The following is an 18,367-nucleotide window of genomic DNA, read 5'->3' on the forward strand; positions in this document are numbered from 1 at the left end:
CAAGAAAATGAGGTTGGGGGCAGGCCTAACACTTGTGTGGAGGATCTGGTAGACTGGAAGGTAAATGGTAAGGGGGGGAGACAGAACACACCTCTCCAGGTAAGGGGGGGAGACAGAACACACCTTGTCTAGTCTGGATTCTCACAGTTTAGTACTTGTACAGTATAAATCAGGAAATAAGCCCTGAGCACTCACTGGAAGGAAAGATCCTGAAGCTGAGACTCCAATACTTTGGCCACCTCATGAGAAGAGAAGACTCCCTAGAAAAGACCCTGATGTTGGGAAAGATGGAGGGCGCAAGGAGAAGGGGACCACAGAGGACGAGATGGTTGGATGGTGTTCTCGAAGCTGCCAGCGTGAGTTTGACCAAACTGCAGGAGGCAGTGGAAGACAGGAGTGCCTGTTGTGCTCTGGTCCAGGGGGTCACGAAGAGTCGGACACGACTAAACGACTAATAGTATAAATGGAGTTCTCCTGAAAACTGAGTGTGTGGACTTCTGCTTCTCTGTGTCTACAGGATTTACAGTGGTACCTCAGTTTTCGAACGTTTCCTTTGACAAATGTTTTGGAACTCAAACGCCGAAAACCCGGAAAGAAATGCTTCGGTTTTCAAATGTACCTTGGACGTCAAACAGGAAACATGGCTTTTGTTTTGAGTTTGTTTTGAGTTTTGCATTTTCGAACATTTCGGAACTCGAACGGTCTTCCGGAACGGATTACTTTACAAAACCGAGGTACCCCTGTACTGGAGTCAGGATTTTGCTTGAAGGGACCCACAGGAATGAAAGCGCACACTCCATAATTTCAGAATGGCTGTCCCACTACAGTCTCCTTATGCGCTCTAGTGAGACTCCCAGATTACAGACTGAGAGATGACAGGAAAAGGGTAACATGGGGCAGTTCATAATAAGCTAGTAAAGCACAGTGCATCTTTCCTCTTTCCCCTTGAAAATGTGAGCAGCGAACAAGAACATGTTTGACCTTCAAACAGAGGAGGTACTAAACGTGCACAGTCAAGTTTCACTGTGGTAACTTCAGCACTCACAAAAGAGTTTGCATTGCAATAGGAATTGCAAGTCCCCTCCCTTCCTTTGTAACAATCCGTCTGTGGGCGATGTTTCAACTTCAAATGGGGAATTATGCCGCAAACATAAGGTTACCAGATTTTTTTCAAAGAATCTGGGGACACTTTTGTTTTTTAAAGAGGGGGAGTTATTTTTTTAAAGTTTTTTTATATAAAAAAAAGTAGTAGTAATATCTTCTCTACAGTGGTCTCCTTTGTCACATGGCCTTCCTCTAGGTCCCGTCTGCTCTCTTGGAGTGCTAGCCACTGTGGAGTAGGCTCGGGTCGGGCCTGGGCTCGGCCACATGTCCTTGCCCTCCCGGTGCTCTCCTACCTCTTCTCCTCAGCAGCGGCAGCAGCAGCGGGCAAGTTCGGGTCTCCCCTCTTTTTTCTCCTTCCTCTTTCTCTCTCTTCCTTTCTCCTTCTCCTCTCCCCTTTTCTCCTTGTGTCAGCTCCAGGGTTTTCCTGGCCCCGGAGCACCACTGGGCCAGGTGGCCAGGCGCTCTTGCGCCTGGCTCAATTTGGGTCACGGGTGTGTGTGTGTGTCAGCGGTTCCCCCAGTTGATGAGTCGGGTGTTCCCGGTTTCCCCTTGGCAGTGGCAGCGGCAGTCTCAGCAGCCCGGAGCCAGCCTGGTAGCGCAGTTGGCTCTGGCTGGCTTCAGGAGCTGCTCGCTGCTGTGGCGCCCGTCATTTTGCCTTGCCAGAAGTCCCCATATGATGTGTCTTGTGCCGTTGAACCAATCACGCAACATTCATTCCTTACTAATAAATCTACAACACTTAAAATATAAATCCGGGGACATTAAATGAAATCTGGGGGCTGTCCCCGGGAAACGGGGACGTCTGGTAACCATACACAAACATAAGCCCCAGCTTTCAATCCTACATGTCACTCATTGTGCAAAGCAGATGCCAATCTCTTGAAATGGTGCATTTTATACTGAATGAGATTCAATCAATCAATCAATCAATCAATCAATCAACTGGAAGTTTTATTCCAGTTATCAATGCGTTGAATGGAGATACTGTACTGAAAACAAAAAGATGGATTGTCAAGCAGGCAAGTGAAAACAAGAAGCCTCATTTCCCCCAGCCCACTAATAATGGGGTTATCTGCTCTCACACAAGCCGTTTTTCTCCAGAACACGTCCGAAGAATAGCCCAGGCAGTCAGCACCACATCCTGGGTGGCGTCTTTCATTGCTGTCACAGGCAGGGAAATGAGTTCATCACTCCAAAGCTACTCACTTCCCTCACAATGGTTCTCACAAGGCATGAACAATGGAATGTCAGATGCAAAAGTCCAGGGAGGAAAGTAGGAGGATGTAAAGGCAGATGGAGAACATGTGACTTTCTCTCCTGGGGTGGGGAATCCATGGCTGTCTGGATGTTGCTAGGGCTAGGCAATCGTTCCTGTCTTCCCTGGCCATTGGACATACTGACTGGAGTCCAAAGTGAAGCACGGAACTTTGATGAACAAAGGCAGTAGTCTTCTGAATACTTGCTTCTGGAACCAGACAAATGGGAAGGATCATCAACTTGTGATTTAAAAACAAAAACTGGTCAAGGGGTCTAGCCAGGACAGGTTTAGAATTGTCAAGTCTGGTGCAGTATGAGATTTTGGATGTGACAAGGATGGAGTCTGCTGCCTGCCAAGCATGGACACTCCAGGAGAGGAGTGCCAACTTGAATAAAATATGGGGGGGGCAGGTAACAGACACTCCAAGTGTCCCTATTTTCCAGGGACAGCCCCAGATTTATAGATGTGGTTCTGGTTTCTGATTTGATCCCAGAATGTCCCACTTTTCCTGATGACACCCCTATTTTCATCAGAGAAATGTTGGAGGGCATGGCGTTATCTGACCCCCAAGCTGTCTGAAGGAGATAAGTAACTATACAACCTTTAGAAGACATCTGAATACAGCCCTGTATAGAGTTTTTTAATGTTTGATGTTTTATTGTGTTTTTATACATATTGGTAGCTGCCTAGAGTGGCTGGGGCAACCCAATCAGATGGGCAGATTATTATTGTTATTGTTATTGTTATTGTTATTGTTGTTATTGTTATTGTTATTGTTATTGTTATGTGCCTATTTTCATCACAGAAATGTTGGAGAGTATGAGGTAAGCCCCACCCCACATAATAGTTCACAAGACATGGCACACATACAGCATTTGATTGGCAATGCCCATCAACTGGGGGGGGGACCCCTGGCCTCCTCAATTATTTTATTGACTGAAGGGACTGAAGGGATCTTGGGCCCTAGGACTTAGCTCCTATGTTAAACCACAGAGCCTAGGACTTGCTGATCAGAAGGTCAGCGGTTCGAATCCCCGTGACAGGGTGAGCTCCCGTTGCTCAGTCCCTGCTCCTGCCCACCTAGCAGTTCGAAAGCACGTCAAAGTGCAAGTAGATAAATAGGTACCACTCCAGCGGGAAGGTAAACGGTGTTTCCGTGCGCTGCTCTGGTTCGCCAGAAGTGGCTTAGTCATGCTGGCCCCATGACCCGGAAGCTGTACGCCGGCTCCCTCAGCCAATAAAGTGAGATGAGCGCCGCAACCCCTGAGTCGGTCACGACTGGACCTAATGGTCAGGGGTCCCTTTACCATTACCAAGAGACTGGGCCTGCCACATTTTGGCAGAGTCTCCCAGCACACGTTGCGGGAAGTTAATAGAAATTTTGTTTAATATCAACAACACACAACCACAGAACACGTGGCTTTTGTGACAAAATGCCCAGTGCCAACCCTGAGTCAAAGAGATCAAATGAACAGAGAAAGTAACTGCTGGTGAGCCACCCTCCAATAAGGAAAGATCGTCACTTTCTTCCCTTGCTTCTTTGCTCCAAGAGCCATCCAAGTAGCTGCAGCTTAAGAAAACAAAGTGAGACGAATCCTAGTTTGGTTCCATAAAGCAGTTCTTCAATCCTAAACTTTGCATGTCGTTTTTAACTTAAAACAAATGCCCTAGTTTGTGTCCTAGTTAGAAAGCAAGACAGATAACATGATCCTTTTGGTTGAAAACAACAACACACATATTCAGGAAATTGCATTCCAGAATATTTTTTATATTTTTTTAACCTTTCCTCTCTGGCATTAGATGACAAGAGAGATCAAGCATATCCTCACCACCATCACACCCTATTCTCTCTGTTTTTATTTCAAAAGCATCACTTTTCCATTACATTAAATTAGGATGTTTCCAGGCAGGCGGGACTTAATATTGCAGGTTAGCCATTAAGTTATCACAAAACAGTCACAGGTAACAGTTTGCTTCGTTAATTTGCCAGATTTGCCTGGATGAATCCAGATTAAAAATACGTGCTGGCATTTTGATGCTGACAATGTTGTGTGGACTCATCCCATCCCATGGTAAACACCTGTCTGGAAGCAACCTTAGTCTGTAGAACTTGAACATGCTTTCATTTCTTTCTTTTATCTTTTAAAAAAACATGTTCAAGTGCCTTTTAAATGTTCAGCATTCATGGTACTGTTCTGATGGTTGTTTCAACTGTGCTCATGTCGTGCTTTTATATTTCATTTACTTTTATATGTTGCCCAGAGGACAGATTAATATCCCTGATTGGCTTCAGCAAAGTGAAGGCATTGTAACTTAGATGAAAGGTGCTTGTTGCCTAACTCAGCCTATTTTGGTCCAGACAGTCTTGCTGGATTGATACTAGAGCAACAGCCTTTTGATTTGGCAGCAGTGAAGAAATCAAAAGAGAAGTTGTGCCTCTAAGACTAAAACCAAATCAAAACAGTTGAATCACTTATTCAGCTAATGTACACTTGCATTTCACTCTATGGCAGTCATTCCATACATGGTACAGGAAACTAGACAGTCGGCCAATCAATCAATCAATCAATCAATCAATCAATCAATGGCTACTTTAAGATCAAAGTAAAGGTAAAGGGACCCCTGACCATTAGGTCCAGTCGTGGCCAACTCTGGGGTTGTGGCGCTCATCTTGCTTTATTGGCCGAGGGAGCCAGCGAACAGCTTCCAGGTCATGTGGCCAGCATGACTAAGCCGCTTCTGGCAAACCAGAGCAGTGCACGGAAATGTCGTTTACCTTCCCACTGGAGTGGTACCTATTTATCTACTTGCACTTTGACGTGCTTTCAAACTGCTAGGTTGGCAGGAGCAGGGACCGAGCAACGGGAGCTCACCCCATTGCGGGGATTCGAACCGCCGACCTTCTGATCAGCAAGTCCTAGGCTCTGTGGTTTAACCCACAGCGCCACCCATGTCCCTAAGATCAAAGTACCCCCTGCCTAACAGAGCATACTGGTCACTATAACTTTGTAACATTATGTTCTGCCCCACCTGCTTCCCAAGCAGCCATCATTGGGGGCAGGTAATTCTGCACCAGGTACTATTGGCTCCTCCTATCAGTCTTAGGTCACTTTCAGGTATTTTGCAGATGGGATTTGATTGCATAGGTGAATTCATATTCAAATTCATGGGGTTTTTTATACTGGGTTGTTTTTGTTTTCTTTATGTATGTTGTGTTTTTATATTGTGGCTTTATGTTGTAACTGCCCTGAGAGCTGTATAGGTATGGGGCGGTCTACAAATTTAACAAATAAATTTCATCTCATGAATAAAGTGACCTGGTACTCTGGCGCAACAAACTCACTTCTAAAAACCCACAAACATTTTACTGCAAATAAAGTTACATGGAAATGCATTGGAAAGTGTGGGATGTGATGCCTGATGTGATGTCATCAAACCTCCACACAAATCAGAATGATGCAAGAGGCCCCATCAGAATTGATTGATTGATTGATTGATTGATTGATTGAATGAATTTATATACCACCCTGTACCCGGGAGTCTCAGGGCGGTTCACAGAATAAAATCAAGATATAAAACCACAAAATACATAATAAAAATAAAAACAACAACCCAATAGCACCCCTCCACCACCACAAAAAAACCCCACATTTTAAAAGGGCATAGTATGTAAATCAGATCAACCAAAGTTCTGGTTAAAAAGGAAGGAACTTACCTGGGGAGAGCATTCCACAAATGGGGAGCCACTGCAGAGAAGGCTCCGTTCTTGTGTTGCCACCCTCTGGACATCTCAAGAAGGAGGCACATGAAGGAGGGCCTCAGAAGATGTTCTCATCTGATGGCTCTTCAACAGAGGTCAGCAAACTTTTTCAGCAGCCGGCTGGTCACTGTCCCTCAGACCTTGTGGGGGTCAGACTATATTTTTTTGGGGGGAATGAACTAATTCCTATGCCCCACAAATAAGCCAGAGATGCATTTTAAATAAAAAGGTACATTCTACTCATATAAAAACACACTGATTCCCGGACTATCCGTGGGCCAGATTTAGAGGGCAATTGGGCCAGATCCGGCCCCCGGGCCTTAGTTTTCCTACCCACGCTCTTCAAGATGTAACTTTTAAGTCAAGTATCCCCAGAACCTGCACTGGTTTTAACTGCACTTTAAACTTTTAAAATTGCCATGCCTTTCCATAGGGCTTGCTTCATTGTACATTTTACAGTAATTACAGATGCTTTTAATGTTTTGATGGAATTCTTTTAATCTGCATTTTAATTATGTATGCCTACCATCTTCCACGTTTTTTGCCAGCCATTCTTTCACTGTGGGTGGTAACCTATTTCCTCCTTTGAGCAACAGGCACACAATTAGCAACAATTAAATTGCGCATGAGAGCCTTATCCTTGTGTGTGGAATTTACAACTTGTTCCATACCTGTAAATGGCTTAGGAGCTATTTTGGCATGTCAGTGGCATATAAATTATAAAGAATAATAGTAATAACAATCTACTTCAAAGGAAAGGCTGGTGGTCAGAAGAACAAAACTAGGAGAAGGCAATTGAAGTTTACAAGAGGGCTTGATTTATATTGTCTCCTGAGAACCTCCTGAAGCTGGGTTGGTTAATCTCATACAGAGAAATACTATTTGTTGTTATGCCAACCTCAATTCATTATGCACACCAAGAAGCGTGACTGTAAACGAAGGTGTGTTCAGATTTGCACAACCAGAAGATGGAGTAAGACTGGTATGCTAGCCATTGGCTAGAATTCTTACCAGCAGAGAGGAAAACACTTAAAAATTAAGGCAACCTCCTTTTTCTCATCCCCTTAACCGCAAGTAAGAATAACAAACTGAGCTCAGTTCTGTTCCTTCCTGAAAGATTTCAAACTCTGAAAAGACCCTTTGGAGTGTTAAATAATTTTTAATCACTTCATTAAACTCGTAAGGAGATTTGAAAAAGGAATTCCCAAAGGGATATGCTGTTTAAGCAAGAACTAAGCATTTTGATGGTGCTTTCAGAGTAGCCAGCAAGTGGTACCGGTAATTCACTTTTATAATTACACACATAGTCCTGCATTAAAGTTTTGCTTTTAAATATCTGAAGGGAGTTAAAGAGCTGGAAAGCTATGGGGCTTAAATATATACATTGAAAAGGGGTACAATTTGAACGCTATTCAGCTCACAGAGCTGACTGATCAGGCAAGCTCTGCCAGCAACATTCCTCTACCATTTAAGACTCCAAGAGAGTGGAACCTCAGGGAATTATACAAAATGGAGTTGCATGTTAAACAGTTTTGACCTTGGCTCATTCTTGAGGTTAAGTCTTGATCTTGCAACCAAAGCTACCCAATAAAAGAAATCACTCTGACAAGCACACTATCATTATTAAACTATAATTTGTGTGTTGGTGAGCTAGCATTAGAGCTGGTTTAAACATGTCTAGAAACACTGGAAGCTGACTTCTATTGAGTCAGACCATTGGTGCAATGAGGTCCTGTACACTGCCTACTCTGGCTGGCAGCAGCTCTCCAGGGCTCCCAGTTAGGACTGTGCATGCTCAGTTGCCATGGGATGCTGACAGATTGTTGTGGGAGGGAACTGGAAAACCAGAGATGGAATCAAATGGGACTAGCCGGAATCCTGAACAGAACCCTCCACGCCGCAAAATTTCACTGCAGGATCCCACTTACACTAGTCTAAAGTGTATCATTTTAATTAAAAATTAAAACTCCAAGATGCTGCCATTCAACCCAGCACCTTTGCATTCATCAGCTGGAGAATAGTGGCAGGTGGAACCAGTGGTGTAGCGTGGGGGGTGCAGGGGGGCCGGCCGCACCGGGCGCAACATCTGGGGGGGCGCTCCACGGGTTAGGGGGCGCAAATTACTTGCCTTGCCCCGGGTGCTGACAACCCACGCTACACCACTGGGTGGAACAGAAACACATAGAAGACTGTGTGCAGATTCTTCTGATCTTGGATAGCTCAGTCAGTAGAGCACGAGACTCTTAATCCCAGGGTTTGGGGTTCAAGCCCCACAATGGGTGAAAGATTCCTGCATTGCAGGGGGTTGGACTAGATGACCCTCATGGCCCCTTTCAACTCTACAATTCTATGATCTCTGTGTAGAACAGGGGTAGCCAATGTGATGCTCTCCATATGATATTGGACTACAATTTACACAACACTGACCACTGGTTAAAAATGGAAAGGTTGGGGAAGGGGTCCCGTATGTCTTTGAGAGGGTTAGGTCACTGGTTGCTGCAAGCCATACTGATTTTTAATATAATAATAATAATAATAATAATAATAATAATAATAATAATAATAATAATAATAATAATTTACTTCCCCCTGCTTCTTTGTTAATTCCAAAAACACATGTGAGATTCCACAGAAAGCATTTCATTATTCTTTTCCCCACAGTGTGAACACTTGTCATCTTGCCCAGAAACCTCCTGAGATAAACTTAGCACTTGAAGAAACATAAATGAAACAGTTGAGAAGTGATTCTCTCTCATCCAGGCCAGCCACAAATTTAGGCTGCAATCCTGCGTGCAGTTGCGCTATTTAAATCCCATCAAAGTCTGCAGGATTTGATCAGCCCAACTGTGTACAAAATTGCAGCCTCAGGATTTCAGTTTCAGGGGGGGAAGCCTGTGAATATTAACTGCTCTTTCTCTGGACGGTTACTGTTCTATGTTATGGTTTACTTTCCTGTTACCATGGAGGTTGTTAAGAGCAGCGACGCTCCAGGTCCACAAGTAGACCAAAGGCCGGATTTCCTCTAAATTCTTGCAGTTATTTCAAGGCATTCTTACTGTTGCCATGTCGGCATCACAGTTGGCTGCAGCTTATGCCCTCTCCATCTAGATGACCGTTTGATTTCTGCACCAATTAATGTATTAAAAATATCTCCTATGTGGTGTACAGAAAACTGAAGCAACAATAAGCAATTTTGTTGTTGTTTAGTCGTTTAGTCGTGTCCGGCTCTTCGTGACCCCATGGACCAGAGCACGCCAGGCACTCCTGTCTTCCACTGCCTCCCGCAGTTTGGTCAAACTCATGCTGGTAGCTTTGAGAACACTGTCCAACCATCTCATCCTCTGTCGTCCCCTTCTCCTTGTGCCTTCCATCTTTCCCAACATCAGGGTCTTTTCCAGGGAGTCTTCTCTTCTCATGAGGTGGCCAAAGTATTGGAGCCTCAGCTTCAGGATCTGTCCTTCCAGTGAGCACTCAGGGCTGAATTCCTTCAGAGTGGATAGGTTTGATCTTCTTGCAGTCCATGGGACTCTCAAAAGTCTCCTCCAGCATCATAATTCAAAAGCATCAATTCTTCGGTGATTAGCCTTCATTATGGTCCAGCTCTCACTTCCATACATCACTACTGGGAAACCATAGCTAAGCAAAAAGACACAATTACATATAAAAAAATGCCACGTTAAAACAAAGCAGCAGCATACAGTCAGCAGTTGGGCAGCACTTAAAACTGTAGCCATAACTGTTGACTTTCCTGTGCCTGCTAGATCTGGATCCTTGGCTATCGTGTTTCTGGATTTAAATGCTCACAGTAGGTGAAATAGCAAACATAGATTGAAACAGAGGCGACAGCAGGTGGGCCTGAGAGCAAGGGGACAGAATAGGGTTATCACTGCCAAACATTTATCTAAGTCCCTTTACTAAAGACAGACTGTGCCAGCTTTTCAGAGTTTGGATTGCTTTCCTGTGGCCATCTGGGCACGATTTGTGCCATTGAGTGAATGGCTGGCATATTGGATTTAACCAGGTGCTGTTCACAATCTTCCAACCCTCTCTTCATTGACCGAGGGACTAGAAACTTGCTAAAGACAATGAAGACTGGGATTCACAGGATTCTGTTATTCTGCACTCGGTACAAATTTGTCCACAAGCATCCCATGATCACCATATTGTAGATCAAGGTGGTCTACACCTGGAATACTGTGTCCAGTTCTGGGTGCCACAATTCAAGAAGGATGGTGACAAGCTGGAATGTGTGCAGAGGAGGGCAAACCAAAGGACCAAGGGTCTGGAAACCAAGCCTTATGAAGAACAGTTGAGGGAGCTGGAAAAGAGGAGACCGAGAGGCAATAGGACAGCCATCTTCAAATATCTCAAGGGCTGTCACATGGAAGATGGAGCAAGCTTGTTTCTCCTGCTCTGGAGGTTAGGGCTCAATCCAATGGCTTCAAGTTACAAGAAAAAGCTTTCAAGTAAACACCAGGAAGAAGTTTCTAACAGAAACTTCCTCGGGATATGGTCTCCCTCGGGATATTTTCCTTCGTTGGAAGATTTTAGCAGAGGTTGTATGGCCCTCTGTCATGGGTGCTGTAGCTGAGATTCCTGCATTGCTGGGATTGGACTAGATGAACCTTGGGATCCCTTCCATCTCTCTGAATCTGTGACTTTCCAGATGTTTCTACGCTGCAACTCCCATGATCCCTCAACATTGGTGTCATGGTCTGGTTCACGGGTGATCAAAGTCCTGGCAGGGAACGTCAGGACCGGCCGGGGGCAAGGACCAGGTGGGAGCAGGAACGGGGGTCCAGAAGCCAGGAGTCTGAGGGTTAGAGAGCTGGGTGTCAAGAAGCCAAGGGTCAGGAAGCAAGGAGGTATGAAGTCAGGGGTCCAAAGATCAAGAAGCAGGGAGTCAAGAAGCCGAGGTTCAAGGATCAGGAAGCAAGAACCAAAACACAGCAAAGCAGGGAGCATGTTGCCGTGGCAAAGAGCCAAAGGGAAAATGCTGACCTTATATCCCTTCCCAGCTCTTGCCACCAGGTGCTGTGAGTAACCAATCCGCCTCACCTGTGAGGCCGCGCCATGCCTCTCCAAAACAAACTTAGGAAGGCCCCAGTCCTGCAAAGTCCTATTGGTCACAGGGCCTGGCTCCTGCATGCACACCTGACAATTGGTCACATTGGCTAGGGCTGATGGGGGCTGGAGTCGAACAACATCGGGGGGGGCAGCAGGTTCGCCCTCCTGGCTGTAAATCTTACAGTAAGCATATGACAGTAAGCATGAGGCAAGAGGAATTTCGCAAACCCTTTTCCTAAATTGAGCACAGCACAGCTTCACATGCATTTTTATCAACTGCTGTGGTCACCAGATTTTCGTTTACTTCCCTTTATGAATGCACGCACTTCTTTTGTTCCGCTGCAATGTCTTTAAAATGGTGCAAAAACATAATTACCAGAGGTGAAAGTGGGATGGGTGTACACATATCACAAACAGAAATCCTTTCAACCTTGCTGCCAGCTTTTGGGGCGAGAATGTTTGTCTTTATGTCAATGCTTTTATTGCAAACCTATTGCCCTTTTAAGAAGATGTGGAAGTCCTATCTTTTAAAGGCAAGAACTGCACTGGAAAATGTAGCTCTACACTGTGTTTCTGTTTTCTTTTTCCCTGATACTGACTTCTTCCACTTATGCACTGCAGTCCTCTCATTCTAACACGCAGGCTATTGTGTACAACAAAGAGAGAAGCAGTTCATAGGAAATGGACTTCAGTCTCTTTTTGCTCTTGGGGTGGGGGAGGACTAGGTAGAAGTGACTAGGGCCACTTGCAAAGCACAATTCTCCATAGAAATCACATGTGAACAAGTTAATTGTCCTGAACTGGCTCCAGCTCCTAGAGATGAGGTCTGAACAGCAATATATTTCTTGCAATGAAACCATTGTTTGAAACATGAGCTGGACTTTTTGTAACTACAAATGGAGCGGGGTGAACCTTTGGCATTTAACATACAGAATGTGCATCAGCGCATTCACTTCTTAGGCATACAGTGGTACCTCGGGTTAAGTACTTAATTCGTTACGGAGGTCCGTTCTTAACCTGAAACTGCTCTTAACCTGAAGCACCACTTTAGCTAATGGGGCCTCCTGCTGCTGCCACACCGCCAGAGCACGATTTCTGTTCTCACCCTGAAGCAAAGTTCCTAACCCGAGGTACTATTTCTGGGTTAGCGGAGTCTGTAACCTGAAGCGTATGTAACCTGAAGCGTCTGTAACATGAGGTACCATTGTGATACATAGTTATAACAAACTAGGAAAAACACATGGATTCTTGAAGATGTAATGCATCAAACACCTGTTGGATCCTGTCTGTGGCTCCTATGAGGGTACCTCCTAAGTTCAGCACCGCATTTTTCCCCCCTCACAGGAGTGAGTAACAACCAATTCACTTATACAGGAAGCAGTAAAGGAATGCACAGGAATCGGAGCTGAGCCTGTTTCTTGTCCCTCCTGACCCCAGGCCTCAGAAGTGTATCTCAACATCCAGGCAGGTTCATATGGGACAACTAGCTTCCTCAAAGCAGAGTCCTCCAGATGTTTTGGACTACAACTCTGATAATCCCTGAGCATTGGCCATGCTAGCTGGGACTGATGGGAATTGTAGCCCAAGCGTTAGAGGGCACAACAAACCTGGTGGAGGGTGGCAGGATGGGTAAAGTTGAGGAGCAGAAGGCAGTCCTCAAAATAGGCTGCCTAGGAGGTTAAAAAGATCCTGTCTAATTATGCCTGGGGGTGGGGGAGTGTTTTATTGATGGTGAGATAATTGGCAAGATATGTTCTTATTGATCTTATCTTCCTTGTGTGAGTTTTATGCTGGTTTTACACTTGTCTCTGTGCTGGTGGGACACGGGTGGCGCTGTGGGTAAATCCTCAGCGCCTAGGGCTTGCCAATCACATGGTCGGCGGTTTGAATCCCTGTGGCGGGGTGAGCTCCCGTCTACGGTCCCAGCTCCTGCCCACCTAGCAGTTCGAAAGCACCCCTAAAGTGCAAGTAGATAAATAGGTACGACTCCGGCGGGAAGGTAAACGGCGTTGAGTGCCATCAAACATGTGATGCCTGCCCCCTCCATCTGCCTAAAGTAACAGAGTCCAGGAAAATCTTGATCACTTGTTTCGCCTGATTGTATAAAGAGGCTCTTCAAACATCTTATTGACCCATGTTATGCATTTGCCCTCGACTCCCTGAATTCACAGCTGGGACCTAGTTGACGCTGCCAAATTTTTCCTTGGATGCGTGACCAGAACCATCCACACTGACCAAGCCTATCACAGCCAAAACATTTTGGCTTACCCTGAATAAGTTCCGACCCACAAGACCTCAGAGGTCTCTGTCCACATCTCAGCTCTTGTGGCATGCAGAACTCAGATGTCAAAGGCAGGATTTTTTCCCTTCCTTGGTTATTTAAACCCTCCCCGCTCTGCTTAAGGCTCCCTTAGGGAGAAATATAACCAACCCACTGTAACATACTACAGACCTGAAACAGCTCTTACAATGTTCATTAGTTCAAGTGCTTATAAATCCTTTCCTGTCTCCTTCAAGCTGACTCTATATGCCTCATTACTGGATGGAGGTACTGGGACTCCCCGCCAGAAACCTACAGCTAATTAGAAGAAGGATGCAAAAAATTACTTGTCCATTAAAGGCACTATTTTTAGCTTTGGCACTTCTGCCTTGTTCATTAAGGGCAACACTAAATGTCTGCAGTTTGGAAGCTATTACTTCATCCTGCCCACCTTGTTGTGATGATAAAAGCACTCTTTCTGGTGCATACTTTGCCTTAGAGATTCATTTCACTTTCAGTGCAAAACTAACATACCCTCCAACATTCCTCCGATGAAAATAGGGACGTCCCATTCCATAATGATAATTTTACTATTTATACCCCACACATCTTCTTGGGTTGTCCCAGCACCCTGGTCATCTTCCAACATATATAAAGGTAAAGGGACCCCTGACCATTAGGTCCAGTCGCAGATGACTCTGGGGTTGCAGCGCTCATCTCGCTTTACTGGCTGAGGGAGCCAGCGTACAGCTTCCGGGTCATGTGGCCAGCATGACTAAGCCGCTTCTGGTGAACCAGAGCAGTGCACCGAAACGCTGTTTACCTTCCTGCCGGAGCGGTACCTATTTATCTACTTGCACTTTGATGTGCTTTCGAACTGCTAGGTTGGCAGGAGCAGGGACCGAGCAGTGGGAGCTCACCCTGTCGCGGGGATTCGAATCACTGACCTTCTGATCAGCAAGTCCTAGGCTCTGTGGTTTAACCCACAGCGCCAACCACGTCCTTCATGGCAAATATGGGTTTGGTGCCGTGTAAAATTGTGAAGCAGAGTGTGTCTCCCCTGCAACATGTACCAATTAAAAAAGGGGGGAGCATTGGACCAAGGAACAAAATATTTTAAAAAGATAATTCTAGGGATGAATCTGGGAAATTTCTCTGTGTTGCAAGATTTTATCAGTCGCTACCATAAACAAGGGAGGGGGAAAGTAGCAAGAGAGAGAAAGAGATAAAACTTCTGGACCAATACACACAATGAAGCTACAATTTCCTGTAAAAGGAATCGGGTTGTTGCTAGCTGCAGGCACTACTCACACTCTGAAGATTTGACCGATAGTAACCTCAAGCACACAAAGAAATAGACTCAGCAAGAATTGAAAACATGCTATTTTGCTGCCAACATTCAGCAAGATCAAGGAAGGAGGCTCTGTGCAGTCGAAGCTATGCAAAATATAACCTTTTCGGAGAATGGAGCAGGGGGAAATGGGATTTGAACCAAAGAGAATAAACATTTAGAAACGTTGTGTGTGTGTGTGTGTGTGTGTGTGTGTGTGTGTGTGTGTGTGTTCTCATTTTATCCCAACTGCTACATACTGATGTGTGGAACTATCCTTTCAGTTTTGTTTTGTTTTAAAAAATGCTTTTGAATTTGTTATCTCCATTTCTTTTCCTTTATGGATGCAACTTTGTTACAAGGGAAAAACTGAAGCATGATGTGGATTAGGGAAGAGTTCTTTTTTCGTTATCTCAGATGTTACTGAAGTTCAGTTTCAGAACTGTGAGTCTGTATCGGGTTTAGAAATAGAATCGCAGAATTGCAGAGTTGGAAGGGACCACGAGGGCCACCAAATCCAAACCCTTTGCAATCCAGGAATATTTTGCCCAAAATGGGGCTTGAACCTGTGGCCTTGAGATTAAGAGTCTCTTGCTCATAACTGCAGCTTTAAACATACTTATGTTAGGGGATAAGATGGAAACTTGTGCACACCCACGGAACAGAGCAGGGCTTACTTCTGAGTAGAAATTTATAGATTTCACTGTAAATAAAAATATTTAGGGACACAGGAAACAGCCCTATACAGAGTTAGACCATTGGCCCATCTAGCTCACCAATGTCTACACTGACTCTCCAAGATTCCAGGCAGGGAACATTCCCAGCCCTTACCAGGATTTGAACGCGGACCCTTCAGCATACAATGCAGTCTCTGACCAGCCTCACAGTCTCTTAGCTTAACCAGGGGATCTGCAGCCCACAAGCAGGGAACTTTTGGCCCACCAGAAGTTGCTGAACTACAACTCCCACCAGCCCCAGCAAGCATGTCCAATGGCTAGGGGTGATGGGAGTTGTAGTTCGACAATTTCTGGAGGGCCAAAGGTTCTCCAACCCTGCCGTGTCCACTCCCCTGAGACGCTCCGTGTGCAATGCATGCACTCTGCCCACTGAGCAAACCCCCCTACCCCTGAGTTGCAAATTAAATGTGAATCAGCGATGCGCCTGGCCCCCATACTGATGGCAGCAAAGGCAATTCCATTCCTTCCCATGGGCGTAGCCAGGGGTGCAGAGGGTACAGCTGCCCTCTCTAAATCAAGTAAGTAAATAAAAATACTTAAATAAAAGTCAGAAATGGTAGATTTTGACAAGATTTTCCCCACTTGGGGTCCAAAGGAAGTAACTCAAAATAACTGCTGTGGAGATGTTTCGTTCCCAGTCAGCCAGACAGAGGATGAGGACAGATGGGCGTCCAGACCCCTCTTAACATAAATCCTGGCTAGGCCCATGTTCCTTCCAAACTTTTAATACACGTATCATAGAACTGCAGAGCTGGGTGGGACCCCAGGGGTCATCTAGCCCAACCCCCTGCAATGCCAGGTTACTTTTGCTCAGAGTGGCACTTAAACCCTGGGATTAACAGCCTCATGCTATCCCCAACTGAGCCATCCTGAGCTTATATACCTACACTATCTTTATATATAGTACAGCGGTACCTTGGGTTAAGAACTTAATTCGTTCCGGAGGTCTGTTCTTAACCTGAAACTGTTCTTAACCTGAAGCACCATTTTAGCTAATGGGGCCTCCTGCTGCTGCCATGCCGCCAGAGCACGATTTCTGTTCTCATCCTGAAGCAAAGTTCTTAACCCGAGGTACTATTTCTGGGTTAGCGGAGTCTGTAACCTGAAGCGTATGTAACCTGAAGCATATGTAACCCAAGGTACCATTGTACAGTCATACCTCATATTACGTTTGCTTCATGTTACATTTTTTTCAGGTTGCGTCACACTGCGACCCGGAAGTACCAGAAAGGGTTACTTCCAGGTTTCGCTGCTCGCGCATGCGCAGATGCACAAAATGACATCACACACATGCGCAGAAGCAGCGAATTGCAACCCCCGTGCACGGAGACGTGCCGCTGCAGGTTGTGTTCCTTTCATGTTGTGAATGCGCCTCCAGAACGGATCCCATTCTCAACCAGAGGTACCAACCACTGTATCTGGAATTCTAACCACTGCTGCAGCTGCTGCTGCTGTTTTGTTTTGGACCTGTTCTATTCCTCTGCAATTTCACTATGTTTGCATTTCTGTTTCCCACTGGAAATATGGGTGGGTGGGTGTGTTTGTGTGTATGTGACTGAGCCTCCATCCCAGCGCCTGATTTAGGTTTGATGAGGCCCTAAGCTACTGAAGGTAATGGGGCCCTTTATATGTCCAGCTGTCCTTTGCCGACAACAAATTGTCACTGTTTATTGTGTTGAATATACGCTATATCAGGCACCCTCAAACTCTGTCCTCCAGATGTTTTAGGACTACAATTCCCATCATCTCTGACCACTGGTCCTGTTAGCCAAGGATGATGGGAGTTGTAGTCCCAAAACATCTGGAGGGCTGAGTTTGAGGGTGCCTGTGCTATATGTTAATTTATGGACCTTATAGGTATCTAAAGCCATTTGCCAATGTTGCTGTTTGTAGGTTTTATTTTATTTGTTTTTTATCTTATATTTTGGAAATGTACATCCAGGTTCCCCCCCCCCTTTAAATTTATTTAGCCCCCCCCCCCCGAGAGTGGGGCCCTAGGCTCTAGCTCGTTTAGCTTATACATAAATCCGCCACTGCTCCATCCCCTTTTCCCAGCAAAGCGCCCCCTCCTTCTCCTCTTCCTCTGCCAGCTCCCCCAGCGCCGCTGAGCGCAGAGAGGCGGCTGCTGCTGCTGCTGCAGAGCACAGGACGTGCCGGCCTCCGTGGCGCGCGCGCCGTCTGCTCTCCCTCGCACCGCGCGCAGGCTCAGTGCAGCCGCCGGAGCTTGAACTCCAGTTACCCCGTCGCCGAGGAGAGCCGGGGGAGGCAGAAGTAGGTGAAAGGCAACCCGGTGTCATTGCTCCGCGTGGAAGTCGCGGCATTTTACGCATGCGCCCTCGCGGCCTGCCCGGGCGCGCACTCCCTTCCCCAGCAAAACGACCCCCTTTCCTTGCTTGAGATTCCCGTGCTCAAGGCTCAGGGAGTTGATGATGAGCCCTCGCTCTGCTCCAGAGTTGCGAGGAATCCAGGGCCGTTGCGCTGATTTATTGCTGTTTTCAGATTGCGCCCCCCCCTCACCTCCTATTTGCAGGCAGGCAGGTTCCCCAACGTGAAGCTGCCCTTGTGATTCCCCCAAACCCTCGGCTTTACTGGCAGAAATAATCCGAATACAGGCTATGGCGCAGGCGTAATGTATAACTGATGCAAACTCATCGGAATAAGAACAGTTTTAGCATAACGATTGGGATTATTTCACTCGGCTAATCTGAGTAAACAATGACAAACCTAGACAGCATCTTAAAAAGCAGAGACATCAGCTTGCCAACAAAGGTCCGTATAGTTAAAGCTATGGTTTTCCCAGTAGTGATGTATGGAAGCGAGAGCTGGACCATAAAGAAGGCTGATCGCAGAA

Source organism: Podarcis gaigeae (genome assembly GCF_964106915.1).
Source record: "Podarcis gaigeae genome assembly, chromosome: 17".
Classification (NCBI taxonomy): domain Eukaryota; kingdom Metazoa; phylum Chordata; class Lepidosauria; order Squamata; family Lacertidae; genus Podarcis; species Podarcis gaigeae.